Consider the following 24,291-nt stretch of genomic DNA (forward strand, 5'->3'; position numbering starts at 1 on the left):
AATTACTCACATAGTGGAAACTATCTGTCAACCTCTTCCTCGCTGAAATACATCCCTCTTTCCTTCCCCCGGAAAGAAAACTGCCCCAAATTTGATTTCCCATGAGCAATTTTTATATCAGTTTCTAAAAATGTTAAAGGGAACATGCTAACTTAAAGTTTACCAGAAAGCCATGCAATGAACATCCCTCTGCTGTGCTTGACCTTGGTTTCCAAACAGAAGTTTCTTTAAATAAAACTTTAAATGACCTCAGGTTAAATGAAGCCTCAGGTGGCTGGTTAAAGAGAATGAAAGAAATCACAAAAGAAGAAAACGGTAAATCTGAAGTGACAAGTGAGAGGCTATATCTGAAAGGGTTGAAGCATTCATGGATGAAATTGATAGATTAATAGAGTATTATCATTTTATAAGGTTAAAAGCTGTGCCAAAAACTAAGGATACTCATCCATACTGCAAGGGACTTTCCTCAAAGACACAGGCTACAAAAATAAAAACCCAACATTCACTAAAGAAGTCATAATGACTCAAATGCCAGCCAGGGATGCAGCCTGGAAACAGTACTCCAAAAAGGGAACTTTCAGATACATTTAAACTTGACTCAAATATATATGTATATATATCCATATATATATTTTATATATATTCATATATATCCACACGGATTCACACATATATATATTCATATGTATATGAACATGAAGAAAGAGATGCCTGGTTCATCTTTATATTCTTGGAAAAGAATATAGGCTGGTACAAAGGCTGGTATAGCAGAAAATTTAATAACTACCTGATAAATGAATTAAGCAAATAAACAAAAGAGTGCACACAAACACATCTAAAGGAACAGAATGGGCACGGTGGCTCACGCCTATAATCCCAGCACTTTGGGAGGCCGAGGCAGGTGGATCACCTGAGGTCAGAAGTTTGAGACCAGGCTGGAAACACGGTGAAACCCCGTCTCTACTAAAAATACAAAAATTAGTCAGGCATGCTGGTGTGTGCCTGTAATTCCAGCTACTCAGGGGGCTGAGGCATGAGAATTGCTTGAACCTGGGAGGTGGAGGTTGCAGTGAGCCAAGATCACACCACTGCACTTCCAGCCTGGGTGACGGAGTGAGACTCTGTCTTGAAAATAAATAAATAAACAAACAGAATGAAGAAAGAGAAGAATGTTTGGATAGAGCAATGGTCCTTAGTTGGAGGTGAATTTGCCTCCGGGGAACATTTGGCAATATCTGGAGGCATTTTTGGTTGTCACAGCTGGGGGTTGCTACTGACATCTAGTAGGCAGAGTCCGGAGATGCTGCTCTACATCCTATCATGCATATAACAGGCCCCCACGACAAAGAATTATCCAGCCACAAATGCCAATAGTGCTGCTGCTGCTGAGAAACCCTGATTTAGAAGTTTCACTATCACCTGTCATTTAATTAATGTATTCCATCTATTCCATATAGCATCATCAATTTGAAGAGACTCTCCAGGGACTTAGAAAAACATGAAACAACACTTCTCCTTTTGCACTGTGCAGCATTCAATCGCTGAGAACCATACATATGGGCACAGAAGAAAGCAGACACTGAGATCAGAGGCAGGAAAGCATTCCGTGGTTTTGGGTGCAGCCTTGGCATCCATGCACTCACCAAGCTACTGACTTACGCTGAATCTGGATGAAAACAATCATGAAGGGGATGGGAGAAGGAGGATGTAAAGCCAGGCGGGACTGTCTTGAGAATCAGAGATCGCGTACTTCGGGGAAGCCGACATGGTGTGCAGCGAGAGATGTGACAGATACTGAGACAAAGCAGCCCCATCGAGGCCCATCAGTCATTTCTCCATTGACAATTATGAGTCTCCGCTGGAACTACTCCACACACAACAGGAAGGCGCTTCATCTCATTACAGCATATAGAAAAGAATGTTACAAATCACTCGTGGGAAGAGGAAGGCAAGCACCATGAAGTCAGTGGTCAGAGCATCAGAGCAGTGGGCTTACACGGGGAGCACATCTTGCCTACAGGTTTTCTGGTCTCATGATTACCTAAGAAGGTTTCTTTTAGCTCTGGGTCGGTGGTGGGCATATACTTTTTTTTCACCTTCTTTCTGATATTATTATTTAATTTCTGCATGGAGGGGGAGAAGAGCTTTTTGTTGTTACTTAGTGTTTCTCTAAAGGGGAGGTGGGGAACAGTAGGTTTGCTCATCTTGAATTTTCTTAAAGCCACATATATGGTGGGGATGCAATACATACATGTTGGATTAAACCAAACAGTCCCCACCTTCTTCCTTATCTCTCAGGCCTAAAAATAAAGGGTCCCCTGTAGATGCTTCTAGAGAAGAATACCTTGAGATCAAGAGTCTGAGCAACATGTGAACACGTTACATAAACCCTGCTGGCTCCATACAGTGGCAGGCAGGTTTTCACAGATCTGAACAGAACGGCTTACCTGATAGTGGTGAAAATACAGCAATATCAGAACTGGAGAGGCCCCAGGCATTGGCCTTGGGCCTCGGAGGGAAGCAGGACTTAGCATCCAAGAATTTATTGCTATAGCAGAAGGGCTGTGTCCTCCTGCCCAGGAAGATTCCCCCACAACACTAGTAGACAAGTGGGCAGTAAGGAAGACGCCTGTCCCTCTAAAGGTACCAGTTTCTTAACCTGCAGTTCTGAAAGCCACTAGTTTTGCTTTTTAAGTCATGCGAATTTTGGAAAAGAAAATGTGAACACAGGTCCGAGCCCCATCAGCAGCAATGAACTTATACACAAATGTACAGTATTTCTGCTCCAAAGAAATGCAACCAGTAGAGGGAGCACAGCTGACTTTTGTTGTTAATTTCTCAAGATCGGGATGAACCTGGGGATGATGCTAAATGATTCAAAAATAATACGCATCACCGCAAAAGAAAAGATGTACTCACGAACATTTAGAGAAACTGTAAACCCTGACACCCTTAGAAGGTATGTGAATTGTTAGTGGATATTTGCACAAGAGCTGGCTAAACAGACAGAAGAGGACTATATAAAAAATAAATTCATGTTGGAAAACAGTATGTGCCATGTGGAGAAAAGGTCACAAAGGGTTAAACCTCTTTTTCCCTTTGTCAAGTGGATTTACACTCAGAAATGAAAACGTATGGAGAGTTTATTTAAGCGTATTCTCTCCAAAAATTTTAACTCAGTGTTTAGCTTGCTCACTCTCTCTATATATATTAGATCTATAATAGCTGGGCTTTAAAATTCCTTTCAAATTACATTCTCAGTGACAGAGATGACTTCCAAAAGCAAGCATTTTCTGGATTTCTCTTCAGGGGTCTCCAGAACTAACTTGGTCAGGAATCAAGGTGTCTTCACGGTCTGCGAATTTGAAGCCATCAGCCACAATGGAGCTTACCTCCACCTTTTCAAGCCTTCATAGAACAAAAACAAGGTAAGAAGTGCTGGCACCAACCCGTCCTCACCTATGTCACCTAGTAACAATGTTATCAGCAGCAAGGCCAGGGAAGAGTCTCCTCCTCCTCCTCGTGTTAGGTGATACGCAACAGGGGTGTTAACACCGTCAAATTACTTGAACCCAAACACGATTTCCCAGCATAACTGCAGTTCCAAATATGCATCCTGTTAATGGAATCCATATTTGGACTGCTATGGAAATGCAGAAGGTTTTTCATAACTACATTTTGTGGTTGACTACCAACGGATTACCAAAATCAATTTTTTATATTTGAAACTGATGAAAGGTCTAAATATGGATCCATCCCACACACTCCCATGCTGGGTAATCTGAGGGTCTGCTCGGGAATACAGACATGTTTGAAAACACTGCAAACACTTGTTTCAGCCCTGGATGGGGTCTTTCTTTTCTCTGAGAGACAAACAAGGTTCACCTTTCTAGGCAAAGTTTTAAAACACAGTCTTCATTAAATTTGATTTGATACAAGAATGTTTTACAACTTGAAAGGAAACCTTATGCCAACCAAACTTAGAGACTCTTTACATAGGTTTCTCTATCTGAAAACAGAATACCTAACAAATACATATTCTTAAAAAATAGAGGGCCAGCCAAAAAGAGGCCAGGAAACTCTAATAGCTTTTAAACACCACCTCCAGAATGCATTGCAGGGACTGTGTGGCAAATTCCCTAAAATCCAAGGGCTTCAATTTCCTTGACTATAAAATGATGATGTTCGATTTAATTTTCTCTGCCTTCTGAGCTCTATCTTCCAATTGTAAGTTTCCATGATTTTAAAGCCCCCATTGTTTTCATTACCCCAAATTAGATTTCCTTACAGAAGAACAACTTTTATCTAACAAGTCAAAGTCAACAGGGTCAGGACTCCTTGGTAGCCCACATTCTTGTAAGTGAAGCCAGGTTTGTAACCGAAAGGGTGAAGGGAAGAGGGAGGAAGTGCAACCAGAGTTAGATAAAGGTAACAAAGAAGGCCAAGGAAGCATCCGTGAGCTCTTAGCTCCCACCAGCAATAAACCATATGGGGCCAGATGCTGTCCCACCCACACACACAGTAAGGCTTTTGATTTCAAGGGCCCTGGGTGCCTTGAACAAATGGTGCATGTGTTCACGGGGGTAAAAGCATCGAAGTTTTTCCTAGTTTGGGACCTTTCAGATACCTCCCTGCCCGGCAGCAATAAACAATAATAATTGTTATTGGCACTAGAAGTAAGATAATACAGAATAACTAAGAAGACAAAAAGTCAAGTTCTAATTTCAGTCCTGCCATTTCTTCAAAGAATGCCAGGATAGCTTGATAATCCCCAGTATAGCCTCTTGAAAAAGCTGGGTCAGGGAGTATCCCATCGGGGAGGCCTCATTTGGTCATGAGAGAAGCAAGGATACAAAATGAGAAGAGCCGGTTCAAGTCCAGGGTCCAGCGACAACCAGAAAAGTAACTCAGAGCAAGTCCCTCTGCCTACCCTTCGGTAAAGTGGGAACTTAAAATAATAGATGCCTATTGGCAATGGAATGCATGGGTTAACAGGCTTTGGACTGGGCACATGCCCAACACTGTCTCTAAATGGGCGAATGGGCACTAAACATGTCAAGACAATTTTCAATCAGGAAATAAGCCAACCCTGTTTCTTAAACGATCTTAGCATTTATAATGTTCTCAATGTTTTCACATTGACGGTGCTATTTTGGCAAAAAGTACAGTTCTGGCACTAGTTACGTGTCGGATAACAGAAGGGAGGTCCTTCCCAATGGGGTCACAGAGGGCTCACCCTCTTGAGCCCTAAGCCTTCCCCAGAGAGTCCCTACTGTGGGGAAGTAGCAGGCCATCCTTGTGAGGGTAGACGCAGTGAGCCACAAAGGCCCGACACTAACCAGGTCTAACCAATTTAATGGTATTTAATGGTATTCATGGGTGGGAATCATTTTGATTTTTATTTTATACTAAGATACAGTAACTGTCACTTTAAAATTTTGGGGGGCCAAAACATACTGGGGCAGGGAGTGGAGAATGACACTGGCTAAGAAGGTGATATAGTTTGGATATTTGTACCCACCCAAATCTCATGTTGAATTGTAATTTTTGGTGTTACAGGTGGGGCCTGGTGGGAGGTGATTAGATCATGGGGGTAGATTTCTCATGTATAGTTCAGCACCATCCCCTTGGTGCTGTTCTCGTGATAGTGAGTCAGTTCTCGCAAGATCTGGTTGTATAAAAGTTTGTGGCATCTCCCCACATCTCTCTTTTGCTCCTGCTCTGGCACGTGACATGTCTGCTCCTGCTTCTCTTTCTGCCATAACTGTAAGTTTTCTGAGGTCTCCCCAGAAGCCAAGCAGATGCCAGCATCATGCTTCCTGTACAGCCTGCAGAACCATGAGCCAATTAAACCTCTTTTCTTTATAAATTACCCAGTGTCAGGTATTTCTTTATAGCAATGCAAGAATGGCCCAATACACGATGAGACATCTAGCACAGGGGTAGGATGGTGAAGTGAAAAGGACCCCACCTATAGACCTGCTTGTAACACATGACACCTTACAGAGTTTTGTACTAACCACAGGCACAAAATCAATTAAAATTAGGTGACTTCTAATGAATAATGGCTAGGAAAACGTGTTGATGAGAATCCACTTGCCTTGTGTTCCCTTCCACTAACATAGGCATTTGATTTCACTCTAGGAGTACTTGCTGCCATCTTCCCTAATGTAAACGAAAACCAAACATGTAAAAGTTACTTTCAATCAGAGAATACGACAAACCTGTATCTCAAAATATTAAAGGGTCTAACATAGGGGTGACACATTTAGGGTCATAGACCTCTACATGTAAGAGCAGAAAGGAGGTCTTATAAATCACTCATTCATCTGAAGTCAGAAGGAGTAAGTGACTTGTTCAAGCTCACATAATAAAACCATGACAACTTCAGCCCAGTACCCCGGTCAACAGAAATAAACTTGCTGTATGTTCCACTCAATTATTACCTCCTTTAAAAAAATATTTCCATAAAATGAACATTCAATGCAGTGTATGCACATATAATTTCGGGGCCCCAACCTAGTACAAAAGGCACATACAAATAAAAAACAATATAAATTGAGCCCATCTAGAATTAATAAGCAAACCATAAAAAGTGGGTACATGAGAAATTCTTGGCTAAGCTCCAGACAAGCAAGAAAGGGGCCCAGAGACCTGGGAGGGAGGACGCAGTCAAACCCGGATGGCTGGAGGCAGTCTGACTCACCAGCAGCCAGCGTCCTCCCAAACAAATTACAGAGGCAGGCTCTGCAAGAATGCAGGGGAAAGATCCACATGTGCCCAAGGGGTTAAGATAGCAACCTGGTCAAAGATACAGACTTCCTCAGTTAGGAAAGCTCTACCCCTGGAATACCAAGAAATTAAAGTTCATCTCTGGCAGGGCGTGGTGGCTCATGCCTATAATCCTAGCACTTTGGGAGGCCGAGGCGGGCAGATCACCTGAGGTCAGGAGTTCAAGACCAGCCTGGCCAACACGGTGAAACCCCATCTCTACTAAAAACACAAAAATTAGCCGGGTGTGGTGGTGTGTGCCTGTACTCCCAGCTACTTAGGAGGCTGAGGCAGGAGAATCGCTTGAACCCAGGAGGCAGAGGTTGCAGTAAGCCAGGATCACACCACTGTACTCCAACCTAGGCAACAGAGCAAGAGTCCGTCTCAAAAAAAAAAAAAAAAAAAAAGTGCATCTTTGCTAATGCCACAAAATACCATCATTTTCACTTGTCTGTGAATATTCATTGCAGCATTACTCACAATAGCCAAGAGGTGGAAACAATCTATGTGCCCATCAGCAGATGAATGAATAAACAAAATGTGGTATATCTCTGCAATGGAATATTACTCAGCCATTTAAATACTGAAGTTCTGATCTGTGCTGCTACATGGATGAACCTTCAAAATATTATGTAAAGTGAAAGAAGTCAGACACAAAAGGACAAATATTGCATAATTCCACTTACATCCAAGTTTTGGACATAGATAGTGGTGATGGTTGTACAACATTGTGAATGTAATTAATGCCAATGAAGTGTGTACTTAAAAATAGTTAAAATGCCAACTTTTATGTTATATATATTTTACCACAACTTTTAAAAAAGATTCCAAAAATATCATTTTCAACGTTTTGGCTCACATATATGTAGCTTTAAAAAAAAAAAAAAAAAAAAAGCTGCTGGCCTGGTACAGTGGCTCATGCCTAAAATCCCAGCACTTTGGGAAGCTGAGGTGGGCGGATCACTTGAGGTCAGGAGTTCAAGACCAGCCTGGCCAACACAATTGAAACCTCATCTCTACTTAAAAATTAAATAAATAAATAAATAAATAAATATTAGCCAGGGATGGTAAAGCACACCTGTAATCTCAGCTATTTGGGTGGCTGAGGCACAAGAATAGCTTGAACCCGGGAGGCGAAGGTTGCAGTGAGCTGTAATCATGCCACTGCACTGTAGCCTGGGCAAAAGAGCAAGACTCTGTCTCAAAAAAAAAAAAAAAAAAAAAGTTGCTGCTAAAAACAAAAGTAATCAAAACTTTACACACATTAACCAAGCCTTCCAATAAGCCAACTCTTCCTGTCATATCACCATGATCTTCACACGCCCAGATAAGTGATTTTCTCTGATTGTAAGAGATAAAATGACATTGCCTCACCTATCAAGGTAAATCTTTCACAACTATGAAGATAAAACAAGGCACACCTTTGCACAGCATGCTGGAGGCACAGCAGTAGGGAACAGCTGCTTCCACCAACCCATCCCAACCCCAAATTTCAAAGCATATCAAGAAACCAAAAAGGGTCAGATATGAGTCCAAAACCCTAACAGTGGGGGAAATGAATCAAACCCAAATTCTTAATTGTAAATATTAAATGTTACACATGTTAACTGACCACATTCAGGTGTACCCTCAACTCGCAGTAATTTCAGCAGTTAAGACGTAAGCAGGGGTGCCAGGCAGTCTAAGTGAGAATTGCGGGTCAGCCAGGAATTCCTCTTCCAGTCACAGGCCTATCCCTTAATCTTCATAAAGCCTCAGTCCCTCATCTGTAAAATGGGAATAAGAGCATTTCCCTCATAAAGCTATGTGAAGACAACTTTGATGACAATGAGTTGCTGACATTTCCTGAGCACTTTCTCTGTGAAAGCCACTAGGCTAGGGGCTGCTCATTCAATTTTATACCTGGTCCTCATGACAACTCAGCAAGGTACTACTTATTACTAGACCCATTTAACAGATAAAGAAAACTGAGGCACGGAGAGGTTAAATGAACTGCCCAAAGCCACTCAACAAGTAAGAGGCAGGTCTAAAATTCTAACCTAGTCTCTGTGAAGCTGGAACCCCAGCTCTCTCCAACCTCACTACTGCATTTGGGCTACAATCTTGTCATTAACAACCTTGACATCCTTACATTTGATTTATTTGTTTTTATTTATTTATTTATTTATCTTTTTTTTTTTTTTGAGACAGAGTCTCACTCTGTTGCCCAGGCTGGAGTGCAGTGGAATGATTTCAGCTCACTGCAACCTCTGCCTCCCGGGTTCAAGCGATTCTGTGTCTCAGACTCCCAAGTAACTGGAATTACAGGTGCCCGCCACCAAACCCAGCTAATTTGTGTATTTTTAGTAGAGATGGGATTTCACCATGTTGGCCAGGCTGGTCTCGAACACCCGACCTCACACAATCTGCCCACCTCGGCCTCCCAAAGTGCTGGATTATAGGTGTGAGCCACCATGCCCGGCCTTATTATTACTAATATTACCCTTTGTATCATGAATCTCAGCTTCTGGGTTCACAAAGTCAGAGGGCTGAGTGTGACTCCCAAAGCCTACACTTACTTATGGAGAATCTCATCCCCTCTTAAGGACAAATGTGGCAGGCAAGCAACATATTTTAGGGTTTGTCATGAAGCTCCTGGAAGTTAATTGTCACTCCGTCTGAGAAAGGTGAGTGAACAAGGTATCTAACGTGAGCCAGCTCAATTGCACAAGAGGCAAATAATATGCATAATGCATGTGTGGGAGATTCCTAAATGTATTCCCGGGGCCCTTTCACAGAACCAAGGACCCCCCCCTCCACACCCCCACCACACGAAGAGGCAAGTTCAAACTCTGGACTGAGATAATTAACGGATGGTGGATATTTTACACTGACCTATTTATAATACCTCCCTGAAGTACTAATGTTGGTTCACAATCAAAAGAAATACATACTGAACAGAATCTTGCTCGCAGCTGAACCACCCAACTTCCCGGTAAAACATGCATGACAGGTGACTCACAAGGATGACACAGTTCCTGGCACAGGCACCAAGAGTTACTACTGGTGTGGAGTAGGCTCAGCCAGCAAGTTGACAAATACTTCACCACATCACCTAAAACACCAAAGTTCAACCCTATACTCTCAGATGCCTGGTTTCTGAGAAAGGGAATTTCTCAGCATGGGACCACAACGCTGACAACCTGCCCAGCTGAGAATCCTTGCTGTGGGCTGGCAGACGCCAAGATAAGTCATCTCTGACTTTTATTTTTCTCAGCCTCAACAACTTCACACACCTTGCTTAGGCTCAGGCTTATGATTCAGACTTCTCACCCCTCCCAAAGCCCTGTACCCTGGGAGCCTTTGTTCTTTTTCTGGCCACAGATGAACTCAGCCCATTAAAGAAGAGCTGTAATCCCTTACACATATAACTTTCCATTGGCAAAAATTAGTCAGGTCGGCTGGGTCTGAGGTCAGCAGTCTCCTGCAGAAACACCCACCAGACACTGTTCCCCCACCACCAAAAAGAAAAAAAAAGGTAGCAGCTAATGAACTGCCCATTAACCATCTGGTAGACACATACACACAGATACTACTGACTCATTCCATTTCAATAACCAAAAACAATATTCTTGGCCTTTGGCATGAATATGGGTTTTTGTTTTCTTAAGGATAGTGGCCACCTTGGTCTATTTGCTCCCGTGCAAACTTGTTCTTCTTCCGCATATGAAGGCAACCTTAGACTTGAGGTCTTTGTTCAACATCACCTTCTCAATGAAGGTGTCCTCCTGGCCAGTGGCCCCACCCCACCACCTCTGCCCCTCATCCCTGGCACATTTCCTTTCTTACTTCCCTGATTTATTTTTCTCTCCTTTATTTTTTATTTATTTATTTATTGAGAAAGAGTCTCACCCTGTTGCTCAGGCTGGAGTGCAGTGATGTGATCTCGGCTCACTGCCACCTCCACATCCCAGGTTCAAGCAATGCTCTTGCCTCAGCCTCCTGAGTAGCTGGGACTACAGGTGCGTGCCACCACACTGGGCTAATTTTTGTATTTTTAGTAGAGACAGGGTTTTGTCATGTTGGCCAGGCTGGTCTCAAACTCCTGGACTCAAGTGATCTGCCCGCCTCGGCTTCCCAAAGTGCTGGGATTCAGGCGTGAGCCACTGCGCGCCCAGCTATTTTTCTCTCCTTTGTACACATGCTGAATATTTTCTTAGTTTACTCTTTTTCTTGTTTCTCTCCTCCACTAGAACATAAGCCCCACAAGAGCAGGCACTTTTATCCATTTTGCTCACAATTCTATTGCAAGTGCCTAGAAGAGGGCTTCATACGTGGTAGACTCTCAACAAATATTGCATGATTTGAATAACGGTCATTCATTACCCCGAGATGATAATTCAAGACAAGAAGCATGATCAAAACCACCCAGGTCTGAGGTCTCTTCTTTAACCATAGAAAAAAAGTCCTTTTAACCAATTCCTTCTGAATCCTTAACAGCAAAGAAAGAAATAAGGAACAATAGGAGAAATAGACATTTATGTCAATAATACACAAACACTTGGAGTTTTCAACTTATACATTCACCAAGGATGTTCAAGACACTGCATGCCAAATCTCTGAAATACACAGATTATTAACAATAAAGGGTCAAGATACCAATTGCCCGTGTGCCATCATTGACATGCATCCCCCACAAAGCTCACACCTCCCATCTTTTCAGACCACACAATCTCATACTCTGTTAGGGTCTGAATGTTTGTGTCCCCTCAAAATTCATATGTTGAAATCCTAACCCCCAAAGTGATGGTATTCTAAGGTGGGGGCCTTTGGGAGAGGATTAGATCATGAGAGCAGAGCCCCCAGGACTGGGATTAGTGCTCTTTTAAAAAGAGGTCTCGGAGTTCATTCATCTCTTTCACTGTGTAAGGACATAGCCATAAGGCGCTGTCCAGAGGAAGCAGCCCCTCACTAAACACTCAATCTGCTGTTGCCTAGATCTTAGACTTCTCAGCCTCCAGACTGTGAAATACATTTCTGTTGTTTATAAATTATCCAGTCTGTGGTATTCTGTTATAGCAGCACCAATGGAATAAGACACACTCCAAGAATCCCTTCATATCTTCAATGTTTCATGCTCCTCCTTAAGAAATGTAGATTCCAGCTGGGTGCAGTGGCTCAGGCCTGTAATCTTAGCACTTTGGGACACCGAGACAGGAGGATGGGGCTTGAGCCCATGGGTTCGAGACCAGCCTGGGCAACACAGCAAGAGCCCATCTTTAAAAAATAAATGAATGAATAAACATTTTTAAAATTTTTAAAAGAGAAGTGTAGATTCCATCATCTGTCATTAATTTCCCTCCCTCAACTCCCTGGCCCATCTTTTACTTGGTCATATCCTTTTGGCAAAAACATCTGGTTAAATCCATCAGACTGCCCAGTTCACACCTGTACCCAGACAGCTGACTGTGGCTAGAGAAAACAGAAGAAAGCATGCAAACATGTTGGCTGGTCTCACTTTAAATCCCTGACCCCTAATGTCAAGTGTCCCCTTAAATGCCACTGGCAATCACACCAAAATTCTCTGTCTATTCCCTCACCCACACTCACGAAGTTTATGTCTTCTGCCTTCCTTCCAGATTCCCAACAATTTCTTCCCATCTGATGACCTTTTGTTCTACTTCTCTGAGAAAAATGAAGCAATCAGAGAGGATTACCACAAACTTCTAAGACTGCATATATTCTCTGGTGATCTATCTGCATGCAGGTATATACACTCTACCTTTCTGCCTGTTGATGTAGACAACTATCCATGCTCCTCTCTAAAGCCAACCCCTCCACTTGTGATGAGGTCCAATCTCCACCCCTTGCTCACTCAAGGGCAATGTTTTAGCAATTTTCCTGTCTTTTCTCCACATCATCAAATTATAACTACGAAAATTTGCTGCTTTCTCCCTCTCCTTTGCAGAAATATTAAAAGAGGCATCTGTATTTGCCATGTTCCCTTATTTTCCCCATTCTCTCTTAAACCCACTCCAGTGTGTCTTCTATCCAACCACGTGCTGTTCTCAAGGGCACTAACGATCTCCCGGTTTACAAAGCCAATGTTTCTCTCTTGTCTTCATTGTACTTGACCTATTCTATCAGCAGCATTTGACACCACTGATTACTCATTCTGCTCTGGTGTACTTTCTTCAATTGCTTCCAAGACACCACAAATTCTTCTGCCTTGCTGGCTGCCTTTGCTGGTTCCTCCTCTTCTCCCTGACCTCTTAATGGTGGAGAACCACAGGGCTTAGTCCTTGGTCCTCTTCTCTCTTTTCTTTACACTGTGGTCCTCAGTGAGGGAGATAGGTAGATCCACTGTCCCGATCTTAACCCAAAGAAAGACTTGTTGTCCAGCTACAGGGGCTGTGGTCAGAAGGCAGCCTAGAGCCTTCAGTTCCTGCAGGACCTGTCTCAGGGCAGAGGGCGGCATCCCAGGGTAGGCCATATCTGGTGACTGAGTGAGGCAGGGATAAAGGACTGGTCATATCAGCCTCTGCAGGACAAGGATGATGGGTAGTATTAATTCCAGAGCTTCCAGCCAGGTTGTTCTACATCACTGTTTGACTTCTCCACACAGTCCTGCTTCCTTCCTCTTTCTTTTGCAGATCATCTAAATGCCATCTTCTTGCCTGTTTCTGGAGAAATCAACCTACAACTCTTGGAGATCCCCTCCAGTCTCATGACTGTGAATACTGTCCACATGCTAACAACTCCCAATGTATGTCTCTAGCCAGTGCTTTTTCCCCTAGACTCCACAATCAAATACCGCACTGTGCACTTACACCCTCTGGGTATCTTCCAGGCGCCTTTCCCAGCTGAGCTAAGGGCAATTGAACCCTCCCAACTATTCAGACCAAAATACTTGGTGCCATACTTGCCTTCCCTTTCCTTTCACATCCCACATCAAATCAGTCAGAAAATTCTGTTGCATCCACTCTCCAAATATGTGCAAATCCAAATCTCTTCTCACCCACTCCTGCTGCTGCCACTATAATCCGAGCCACCATTCTCTTTCTACTAGATTACGACAAAGCCTCTTAACAAGTCTCCCTGTTTCTACTCTTGTCCTTCTACAATCCATCCTCATCCAGGACCATGGGGATCCTTTTAAAGTATAAATCAGATCACAGCATTCCTCTGCTCAAGGGGTAAAAGCCAAACTCCCTAGAGGGACCCACAAAGCATATCACTCCTCTGGCCTCGTTATTACTTCTCTGTCTTCATCTCCTGCTGCTTCTCCCCTTGTGCATGCCACTGAAGCCACACTTGGCCTCCTCGATGTTCCCTGAACTTTCCAGACACACTCCCTCTTTCTGGAACATTCCAGGTAGGCTGCTAGCTAATTTCTTTATATCCTTTTAGTCTTCATTCAAATGGTACCATCTCATCACTATACCCTAATCTACCCTGCTTACCTCCCAGAACTGCCCACCCACCCAAAGCAGGTCTACTTTGCTTTTTAAAAATATCATTTCCCACTTCCAACACACTGAATCATTAAGTTAAACTTAATTAATTCATTTAAAATGAAGACATAACTCATTACAATTAATAAACAATTATTTATTTTTTAATAGTAATTCACAAAGACAAGGGTCTTTGCCTCTTTTGATCACCAAAGTATCCCAAGTACCTAGGACACTGCCTAGCACACAGTAGGACCTAAAAATAAATACATTTGTTGAGTGAACAAATAGTATTTCCTCTTCACAAGATTAGGTTGGCAGAATGAAGCATAACGGGACAAAAATAAAACAAAGAAAGAAAGAGAAGGTAGGAGACATAGAAAATACAGTGAAAGGGCAGGGCATGGTGGCTCACGCTTGTAATCCCAGCACTTTGGGAGGCCGAGGCAGGAGGATCACGAGGTCAAGAGTTTGAGACCAGCCAACATAGTGAAATCCTGTCTCTACTAAAAATACAAAAATTTAGCAGGGCATGGTGGCGGGTGCCTGTAATCCTGGCTATTCAGGAGGCTGAGGCAGGAGAATTGCTTGAACCCGGGAGGCGGAGGTTGCAACAAGTCGAGATCACACCATTGCACACCACCTGGGAGACAGTCCACAACTCTGTCAAAAGAGAAAAAGAAAGAAAAAGGAAGGAAGGAAGGAAGGAAGGAAGGGAGGGAGGGAGGGAGGGAGGGAGGGAGGGACGGAGGGAGGAAAGACAATGAAAGGATGTAATATGAAGAAAAAAAGAGAACTGGACTGAAGAGATACAGGTTGGAAATTTCCCAAAATGCAAAGAAGATACCAACCCATAGATTCAAGAAGTCCTACAAACCCTGAACAGAATAAATAAAAATATATTTACACCTAGACATGTCATAGTGGAACTGGAAAGCCAAAGGCAGAGAGAAAAACCATAAAAGCAACAAGAAGGAGACTGATGAGCTATTGTACTAAGAAGCAACAATTAGGCAGAGAGCCGACTTCTCAGCAAGAACAGATGCCAGAAGATAATGAACTGGTATCTTCTAAGTGTTTGAAGAAAATCACCGCCAACTGAGAATTCTATATGCAGCAGAAATAAAGATAATTTAAGATGGACAGAAGTATAATAATAATAATAATTAACAATAATGTCTTAGATGTTTAGAATAGTATGAAAGAAAAAAATTTACTATATATTATAATCCAGTAGAGAATAAAAGGAGTTAATATACTCTAATGTCCTTGTATTATCTAGGAAGGCTAATGTCCTTGTATTATCTAGGAAGGCTTCAAAGTACTAATTTATATTAGACTTTGCAATCCAAGGTAGCTATGGGTAATCCTGAGGTTTTTTTAATAGGATAGACATTAAAAAGCCAGTAACTGATCATTCTGACTACATTCCGGGTAAAAACTTAGTTGTTTACTTAAAAAATAAACAAGACAATAAAATGCAAGCCACACGGTGAGACAATATTTGCGACTCATGCAACCAACAAGGAGATATTATGCAGAATAATTTAAAACACACACATGCACACAACTGTACAAATCAATAAGAAAAACATCAACTACCAAATAAAAAATGACAAGTGACATTTGTCAGGCAGTTCACAAAAGAAAATATTCCAATGACCAATAAACCTATGAATAGGAGCTTGGCCATGCTGGTTTTTCAATTTACAAAATGTAAATTCAAACCAGGAAATCCACTTATTACCAGAAGAGCTAGAATTGAAATGACTAATAACACCAAGGTTTTCTGAGGGCATAATGCAAGAGGAACTCCCTTATCCTACCAGGGAGAGTGTAATTGGGTCAGGCACTTTAGTAAAGATGAAAAATCAGCAATTTCAATTCCAGAAATACACCCCAAGAAATACATGGACATGAGTGCTGGGGAAGGTATCTCCAAAAAAAGTCCATTGTAGCACTATTCACAACAGTCAAACATTGGAACTAATCCAAATGATCATCAGCAGTAGAATGGATTATGAAGTTATAGCCTATTTATACCATGAAATTGTATAATAATTAAAGTGTACAAACTAGAGCTACACCCAAGAGAAAAGTTGAGGAAATAAAGCCAGACCCAGAATACTTAATAAAGTATGATTCCACTGATATACAGTTCAAAAACAAGCAAAATTAAACTACAGTGCTTAAGAATCTACACTCAAGCACTAAATGTGAGACAAGAAGCAAAAATATGATTCCATAAAAATCAAGCCCGGTTGTTATCTTTAGGAGGCAGGGAGAAAATTGTGATTGAGGATGGGAGGGGAGGCTTTCTTGGGGGCTGCCAATGTTGCATTTCTCGAGCTGGTGATGGCCACATTACCCAGTAGGCTGTACAGTCACGTGTTGTGCACTGTTCTGAATGTGTGGCATGTTTCACAATTTAAGAAGAGTTTATAAAATCCACATAAACTATCCTGTAGATGAATATTTCCCACTGAATAGTAACCCCTCCCCAAATAAGAAAGCCTTTTAGATTTTGGCTATAGATATAAAATCTTGTATAAATATCACTGCTTCATTAAACCACTCAAAAGCCCAATGAGTAACACATTTAATGACAGATAAGACAACTAAAGGTGATACTTAGTTCATTAAGACATTCTCCTCTTCCAAGTATTAAACTAATAGCAGATGATATTATCATAGATTCCTTTGAGGAAGAAAGATTAGATAGATAGATAGATAGATAGATAGATAGATAGATAGATAGATAGATAGATAGACAGACAGACATGTGTATACATTTGGCATGTATACATATACACATATATACATATACATGTATGTAAGTGTATATACACATACACATATATGTGCATGCAAGTATACATATATGACTGACATAAAAACATGCTCCTTGGCTGGGCACAGTGGCTCATGCTTATAGTCCCAGCTACCAGGGAGGCTAGACAGAGAGATTGCTTGAGCCCAGGAATCCAAGGTTACAGTGAGGTATGATTGTGCCACTGTACTACAGCTTGGGTGACAGAGCTGTCACCCTGCCCCTTTAAAAAAAAAAAAGATATACTCTTTACTGTGACTTTATTTGAAAATGAAGGCAGCATAAGAATGAGTTCAGTGCATCCACCCTCTTCCTTCACTCTCTCTCTGGTGTCACTGGACTGGATGAGTTATGGACATGACAATTCCAGCCCAAGAGCACTAGAAAGTAAGTGAGAAGGGAAGAGCTGACTTATCCCACACTGAGCCCAGAGATTCAAACCAGCCACCCAAGGTTCGCCTTTCTCTTCATGATGAGTCATAGATCCATTACCCATTAATACGGTGACAATTATTATTATTATTATTATTATTATTATTATTATTATATTTGAGAAAAGGTCTCGCTTTGTCACCCAGGCTGGAGGGCAGTGGTACAATCTTGGCTCACTGCAACATCTAGCTCCCGGGTTCAAGCGATTCTCCTGCCTCAGCCTCCCGAGCAGCTGTGACTACAGGCACCCACTACCACACCCGGCTAATTTTTGTATTTTTAGTAGAGATGGGGTTTCACCATGTTGGCCAGGCTGGTCACGAACTCTTGACCTCAAGTGATCCACCTACCTCAGCCTCCCAAAGTGCTTGTATTACAGGCATGAGCCACTGTGCTCAGCCAACAATTATTTTTAAAGCAATGCTAGTCCATCACCCCTTAGGGCAGGCAGCGCTCACTCTCATTCTTACTTACACTGTGAGGGGGTTTATCATTGTATTTTCTGATTAGGATGCCCTACAGAACAGGACATCGAGTTCTCTGATGGGTATTTTTTTTGCATAGGATTGGTGGAAGAGACTATTCCTTTCCTCCTTTATTTGTAATGTTTTCCTCTGTACTGCACCTCCATACTTCTTCCACCATCCTTAACCGCAAGATGGGCATAGGATCCAGCTGGGATCATTGTTGAACCTCAAGCCCTGTACACAGTGATTGGTCCAGAGGTGGGTTCACGATCGATATTAGCTAATCAGAGAAATTCCTTGGGAATTTTTTTATTTTAAAACTGTGGACGTCAGCCTAAAACTGCTGGCAGCCATGCTTCTGTTTGGTTCGAGCTGGCCTGAGAAGAACTAATCTGATCCAGGGAAAACAGGGATGAAAGACAGAGAGCATTTGATCGTGTTAACTTTCCTGGGTCCAGCTGTCCCCTAACCCCAGCCTAACCCTGATTGGTACACAGACAAACGTATTCCCACTTTGGCCCTAAATCAACTTAGGTTTCTGATCCTTACAACCCAACATTCTAACAGGACCGGGATTTTGTTTTTTTTCTGGGTTTTTTAAATGGTTTTACTGCTGATGTTGTTTTGCAGGGGTAAGAAGCAGAGAAGATCTGCTCCTGTGATCCACAACACTCCTCCATACCACATATTTGTGCTAAAACATCTTGTTAGTCCCTAAGCTTCCTCTAATGATGTCTTTTAAAACTGCACCTTACATGTCTTCTCCTTGATTAACACCCTTGTTTATTACCTCATTCAATCCTCCTTTTCCCTTTTCCAAATGCTGAATGATCACACGATGAATGTCTTAGATTTTTCTCTCTTCTGTGAAACTGCTGATCACTCCCAAATTAAGAATTAAAAATGGAGCAGCTGCAGACGCTTTGCTAGCATCCAGATTACAATCTTAGAGTTCTTCCAGAAGAAAGCTCTCTGTTTCTGAGGAAACTCTGGTTGGTTGGGGGCAACCCAAGGAAGTACCTCCGAAACCACATAACATGCAATGAAACCACAGGAAAAAAAGGGGGAGGGGGCTCTTCCTGTGTATTTGCTGAAGCATTTTGCTTTAAGAGAGATCAGTGGTGTTCAATTTCGAGAAAGAAACACCCATGAGAAAAAGTGCAGAGCAAGACAGCCCCAGGACATCTCTACCCAACACACAGGCCTGCTGGTGTCACTTGCATTGAACTTATACATTTCTTCATTATCATAGTAATAAAGTCTGTGATTTCAGCATTTTACAGGAAGGTAAAAACACATTCACAATAGAACTAGCCGGTAGCTTTCTTAAGTAACTGTCTGGTGAGCTTCATAGTATCCCCCGTTCCTAAAGACAGATTAGAGGCCCCAGCACTGCACTGTTTCAGGTTTCTGTGGGCCACCAAAAATAAAAAGCATCCCAGGTGGAGTAAACTTGTTAACCAAAGGGCTACTTAAAAATAAAATCGCTTGTAGAGAGCTCTCTTACAGCTTAATGGATGAGGCACCATTTCTCAAACTAAGATTGTGATCAAATGAGAAACCCTCCAAAGACCTCTGCTGAATACCTCACTTACACTCAAGCCTCTGCAGAGGGAGCCAATGAATGAGCCCCCAGCAACTGAAGTGGGTGTGGGGGAGTGGAGAAGGTTATATTTCAGCATGTGATGGTAGAATTGAGAAAGCACTGAGACATCAGCCACAGATGGAGAGGAAAGACCAGCTCTACCTATAGGAATTGTTAATAAGAGTTCTGTACTCTCTATTAACAAATCTTGGAACAGCTGACACCATGATGGCCAGGGACCATGGATGGACGGATGGATGGGTGGATGGATGGATGGATGGCTGCATGGATTGATTGATGGACAGATGGATGAACGGACAGACTGAGTAAAGAATGGTGGCAGTTACAGCTGAGTGGGTGTGTGTTGATGGGGGAGGAAGGACAGAGGACAGGCCAACCACACCATAATTGTTGAGTAATGGCACAGTCCAGAGTGGGCAAAGTTTTTCTTTAAAGAATCAGATAAATATTTCAACCTTTGCGAGCCATATACTCTCTATTGTGACTGTTGAGCTCTGCCCTTGTTATGTAAAAGCAACCAAAGACAGTAAGTAAATGAAAATGACTTTGTTCCAATAAAACTTTATTCATGAATGCTGAAATCTGAATTTCATGATTTTTACATGACACCAATTATTCTTCTTTTCCCCCCAGCCGCTTAAAAATGTAAAAGACATTTTTAGTTCAAGGATCTTACAAGAATCAGTGGAATTTGGCCCTCAGGCCAGAATTCAACGACCCCAGATCTAGTCTCCAAACACGCCAGTCACTCAGTATAGTGATCAGGAAAGAAGATCTCACCAGCAGATCCTGGGAAGAGATCTAACACAACGCACATTTTCTATTCTGTGCTCTGTATATACTTCTCCTACTGTCTTTATTGCATAATTCTCCATGGATGCGCTGATGTTTCCGTCTTGTCCAATGGGATATAGGAAGCACCTGCTGGCAGGGTCTGTGTCTCACTTATTTCTTTTTTTTTTTTTTTTTTTTTTTTTTGAGAGGGAGTCTCGCTCTGTCGCCCAGGCTGGAGTGCAGGGGCATGATCTCGGCTCACTGCAAGCTTTGCTTCCCGGGTTCACGCCATTCTCCTGCCTCAGCCCCCCGAGCAGCTGGGACTACAGGCACCCGCCACCACGCCTGGCTAATTTTTTGTATTTTTTAGTAGAGATGGGGTTTCACACCATGTTAGCCAGGATGGTCTCGATCTCCTGACCTCGTGATCCACCTGCCTCGGCCTCCCAAAGTGCTGGGATTACAGGCGTGAGCCACTGCGCCCAGCCTGTGTCTCACATATTTCTAAATCTTCAGCACTTGGCATAGTACCTGGAACATAACAGGTGCTTGAGAGATATTCCCTGAATCAAACCATATTCCCCAACAACTGCAAGATTTCACTGTCAAAGTATGACATAAGGCCGGGCACGGAGGCTTATGCCTGTAATCCCGGCACTTTGGAAGGCTCAGGCAGGTGGATCACGAAGTCAAGAGATTGAGACCATCCTGGCCAACATGGTGAAACCCTGTCTGCACTAAAATATACAAAAATTAGCTGCACCTATAGTCCCAGCTACTCAGGAGGCTGAGGCAGGAGAATCACTTAACCCGGGAGGTGGAGGTTGCAGTGAGCCGAGATAGCTCCACTGCACTCCAGCCTGGAGACAGAGCAAGACTCTGTTTCAAAAAAAAAAAAAAAAAAGTGTGACTTGAAAGGCAATCCACCTTGATACCAGGCATCCCCTATCTGATGTCACAGCCATGAATACTATGCCCTTGGGATGGTTGACAGAGGTCATAGGAAGTAAACCGTACTCATAACCTTGAAGCTGGATTTCACCCTTTGCCAAAAGCAACTCTTAGTTTGTCACATTGTAAAAGGCAGGAAACCAGTTACCTTATTCTTGCCATGACCACACAGATGTTACTTAACTTACGCATGTCCCAAATGGAAAGAAACATATCCATCCGTTAGCAGAGAATGAAAAACATGTCACCCTTTGGCTCCTCAGTTTGGGAATTGATGGGCAATGAACACACTCCTGGTTCCTTTTCTTTCCCATCCGTCTCTCCCTCCAGGCCATCCATCAGGAGAAAGCTCAATGTCATCTTCATGGTGAGCACTATGTAGCCATATCCTACAGGCTTTCTTTGCAATACTTAAGTTTCCAACGAAGGCAGAGACTATTAAAAAGAGGATGCTCAGGGGCTTTCTTTTTTCAGACAGAGTCTTGCTCTGTCACCCAGGCTGGAGTGCAGTGGCGCCATCTTGGCTCACTGCAACCTCCACATCCCAGGTTCAAGCAATTCTCCTGCCTCAACCTCCCGAGTAGCTGGGAATTACAGGCATGTGCCACCATGCCTGGCTAATTTATCTATTTTTAACGGAGACGGGGTTTCGCCATGTTGGCCAGGCTGGTCTTGAACTCTTAACCTCATGTGATCCACCCGCCTCAGCCTACCAAAGTGCTGGGGTTACAGGTGTGAGTCACCATGCCCAGCCTCTTTTTAACACTTTACTGGAAATCTTGAATAGAAGTATGCCAGGGTCAAATCTGTATACAAAGGGAATACAAAGAACCACAGGAGAATCTGTAAGGAAATGACTCATGAGTATTCAGATTTGGACGGGTCCCAGAAAATAGCTCCAGAAACATAATTGCAATCCCAGGCAGGAAGCCAGGCAGGCAGGTAAGCAGGCAAGAAGTAAGGAGAGAAGGAAGGAGGGAGGGAGAGAGGAAAGGAGGAAGTGAAGAAGAGAAGGGCGCCAACAGAGCAACTCACCAGGTTCATCCTCAACCTCCAGCTGCCCCAGCAGTATCTTTCAGTTGCAAGCCCTATGAACAGCAAAGGGGACACAGAGCTGGAAGAACGCCACTATTGCCTTTCTTTAGGTAGGTCTGTCAGTAACTCTTTGCTTGAGTTGCACCAAGACTTAGTTTCCCAGTCAACAGAATGGGACTAGAAGTACCCAGACCAACAGGCCGAAATAACCTCATTCTGTACATTTTTGAAATTCATTAGTTATCCATTTTAAATGGTATTTGGATTCTCTTTTTCTTTGTGAAGAAGTCTCCACAGCAACTGAACTTGAATACCTTGGTATTCAACCCAAACTTACCTACCTAATAAGTTTGGCAAGAATGTTTTTATTCTTTTCTTACCAAAGGCCACATTTAAGAGGATCCAGAAATTCTGACAGGCCTTGTGCATTCTATCTGAGACCAAAGAGCAGACAACCAAGAGACCTGTTAATCAGCAAAAGCAGCAACATTCCATTTCTTCGCCATTTGGGTAACTCCGTCCTTTATCAATTACAGTCCTTGACAGGCTCATTCCTATTCGTCACTTATTTGTTCTTGTGTGTTGGTATTATATTTTCCACATCCTCATGGGCCACTAAATTATAATATTTTAACTTCAAATGACATCTAACTTGGAATCACGCAATCAATATTACTTTACTGAGTGTTTATCTTCCCTAAACTGCTTCATGGACCACAAAAGACCTAAAAAACAACATCTGATGCTCAGTTTCAATGGATCAATGAGCTGAACCCAAAAATAGCCACTCTAGAATATTCATGAGAGGCCTCTCAGTATAACTGGAAACTTCATACCAAGTTTCACTTTCAAAGAATTCATTTTAAAACACGTTCTCTGATTTTAAACTCAGGTATTTATATGATGTTAAAGAGACTTTAACCAGCTTGATGGCAAACCTAACAAAAGATGTCTACCAATTATTTTAACTTCATCAAAGGTTTTAAGGGGAACTATTTAAGACATATTAACAACTTCCTATTTTGTTCCATAGGCCCCATTCTTAAAAGGCTCCTCAGGGCTTTAATATTCCATAATATTAAAAGGGCTTTAATATTCCATAATATTAAAAGGGCTTTAATATTCCATAATAATTTATTTTACGCTTTCTTAATAACCTTTTCTCAAACTCCAGGTGAATCATTTCTGCAATTTGTTACTGTTTGTAGCTCAACAAATTATTCACTTGAGCTGGCTGAGCCACACGCATAACATTTTTAATTAGAGTGCCACAGTTGACTTCAAATCCAAAATATCCCAATCCAAAATTATTCTGTAGGCTTCGGATTTGCTGCCAGGAGTCTAAAAAGCTAAAAATAGCGACCAAACTTTCACATCACAAGGCAGAAAAAAGCATTTCAAGAAAGTGTACAGGCTTCAAATAGATTCGTGAACAGATCCCAAAAGGCAGGCATAGGCTGACGAGACTTCAGATTTGACCGTCCCCAGTATACTTATATTTGTAAGAAGAAAAGGATGGGAGAAAAACTCAGTAAAACAGCAGCTCATAATGATAAACTACATAAGAGTAGCAGCAGGGGGAAATATGGCAAAACTGGTAAAATACAAGCGTCTAGACTCTCTTTAGTATAAAACTAAAGATATTAAATTAGCATGTCAATTTTGAACAAATCTATAATAATGCAATCAGCAAACTTCAGAATGTAAGATACTTTACAAAGCAAAGGACTTGGACTCTTAAGTAAAGAGAAAAGAGAAGAAAGGGATGATAGGCCGGGCGCGGTGGCTCACGCCTGTAATCCCAGCACTTTGGGAGGCCGAGGCAGGCGGATCACGAGGTCGGGAGATAGAGAACATCCTAGCTAACATGGTGAAACCCCATCTCTACCAAAAATACAGAAAATTAGCCGGCCGTGGTGGCGGGAGCCTGTAGTCTCAGCTACTTGGGAGGCTGAGGCAGGAGAACAGCGTGAACCCGGGAGGCGGAGCTTG

General features: G+C 42.4%; 1 protein-coding gene across 7 annotated transcripts in view; it reads right to left on the minus strand.

Moving 5' to 3' along the window:
* Positions 1-24,291, minus strand: part of TIAM1 (TIAM Rac1 associated GEF 1) — a 443,241-nt gene that overhangs the window by 228,351 nt on the left and 190,599 nt on the right. The window lies entirely within an intron of this gene.

This window comes from Gorilla gorilla, chromosome 22 (assembly GCF_029281585.2).
Source record: "Gorilla gorilla gorilla isolate KB3781 chromosome 22, NHGRI_mGorGor1-v2.1_pri, whole genome shotgun sequence".
In the NCBI taxonomy this organism is placed as follows: Eukaryota; Metazoa; Chordata; class Mammalia; order Primates; family Hominidae; genus Gorilla; species Gorilla gorilla.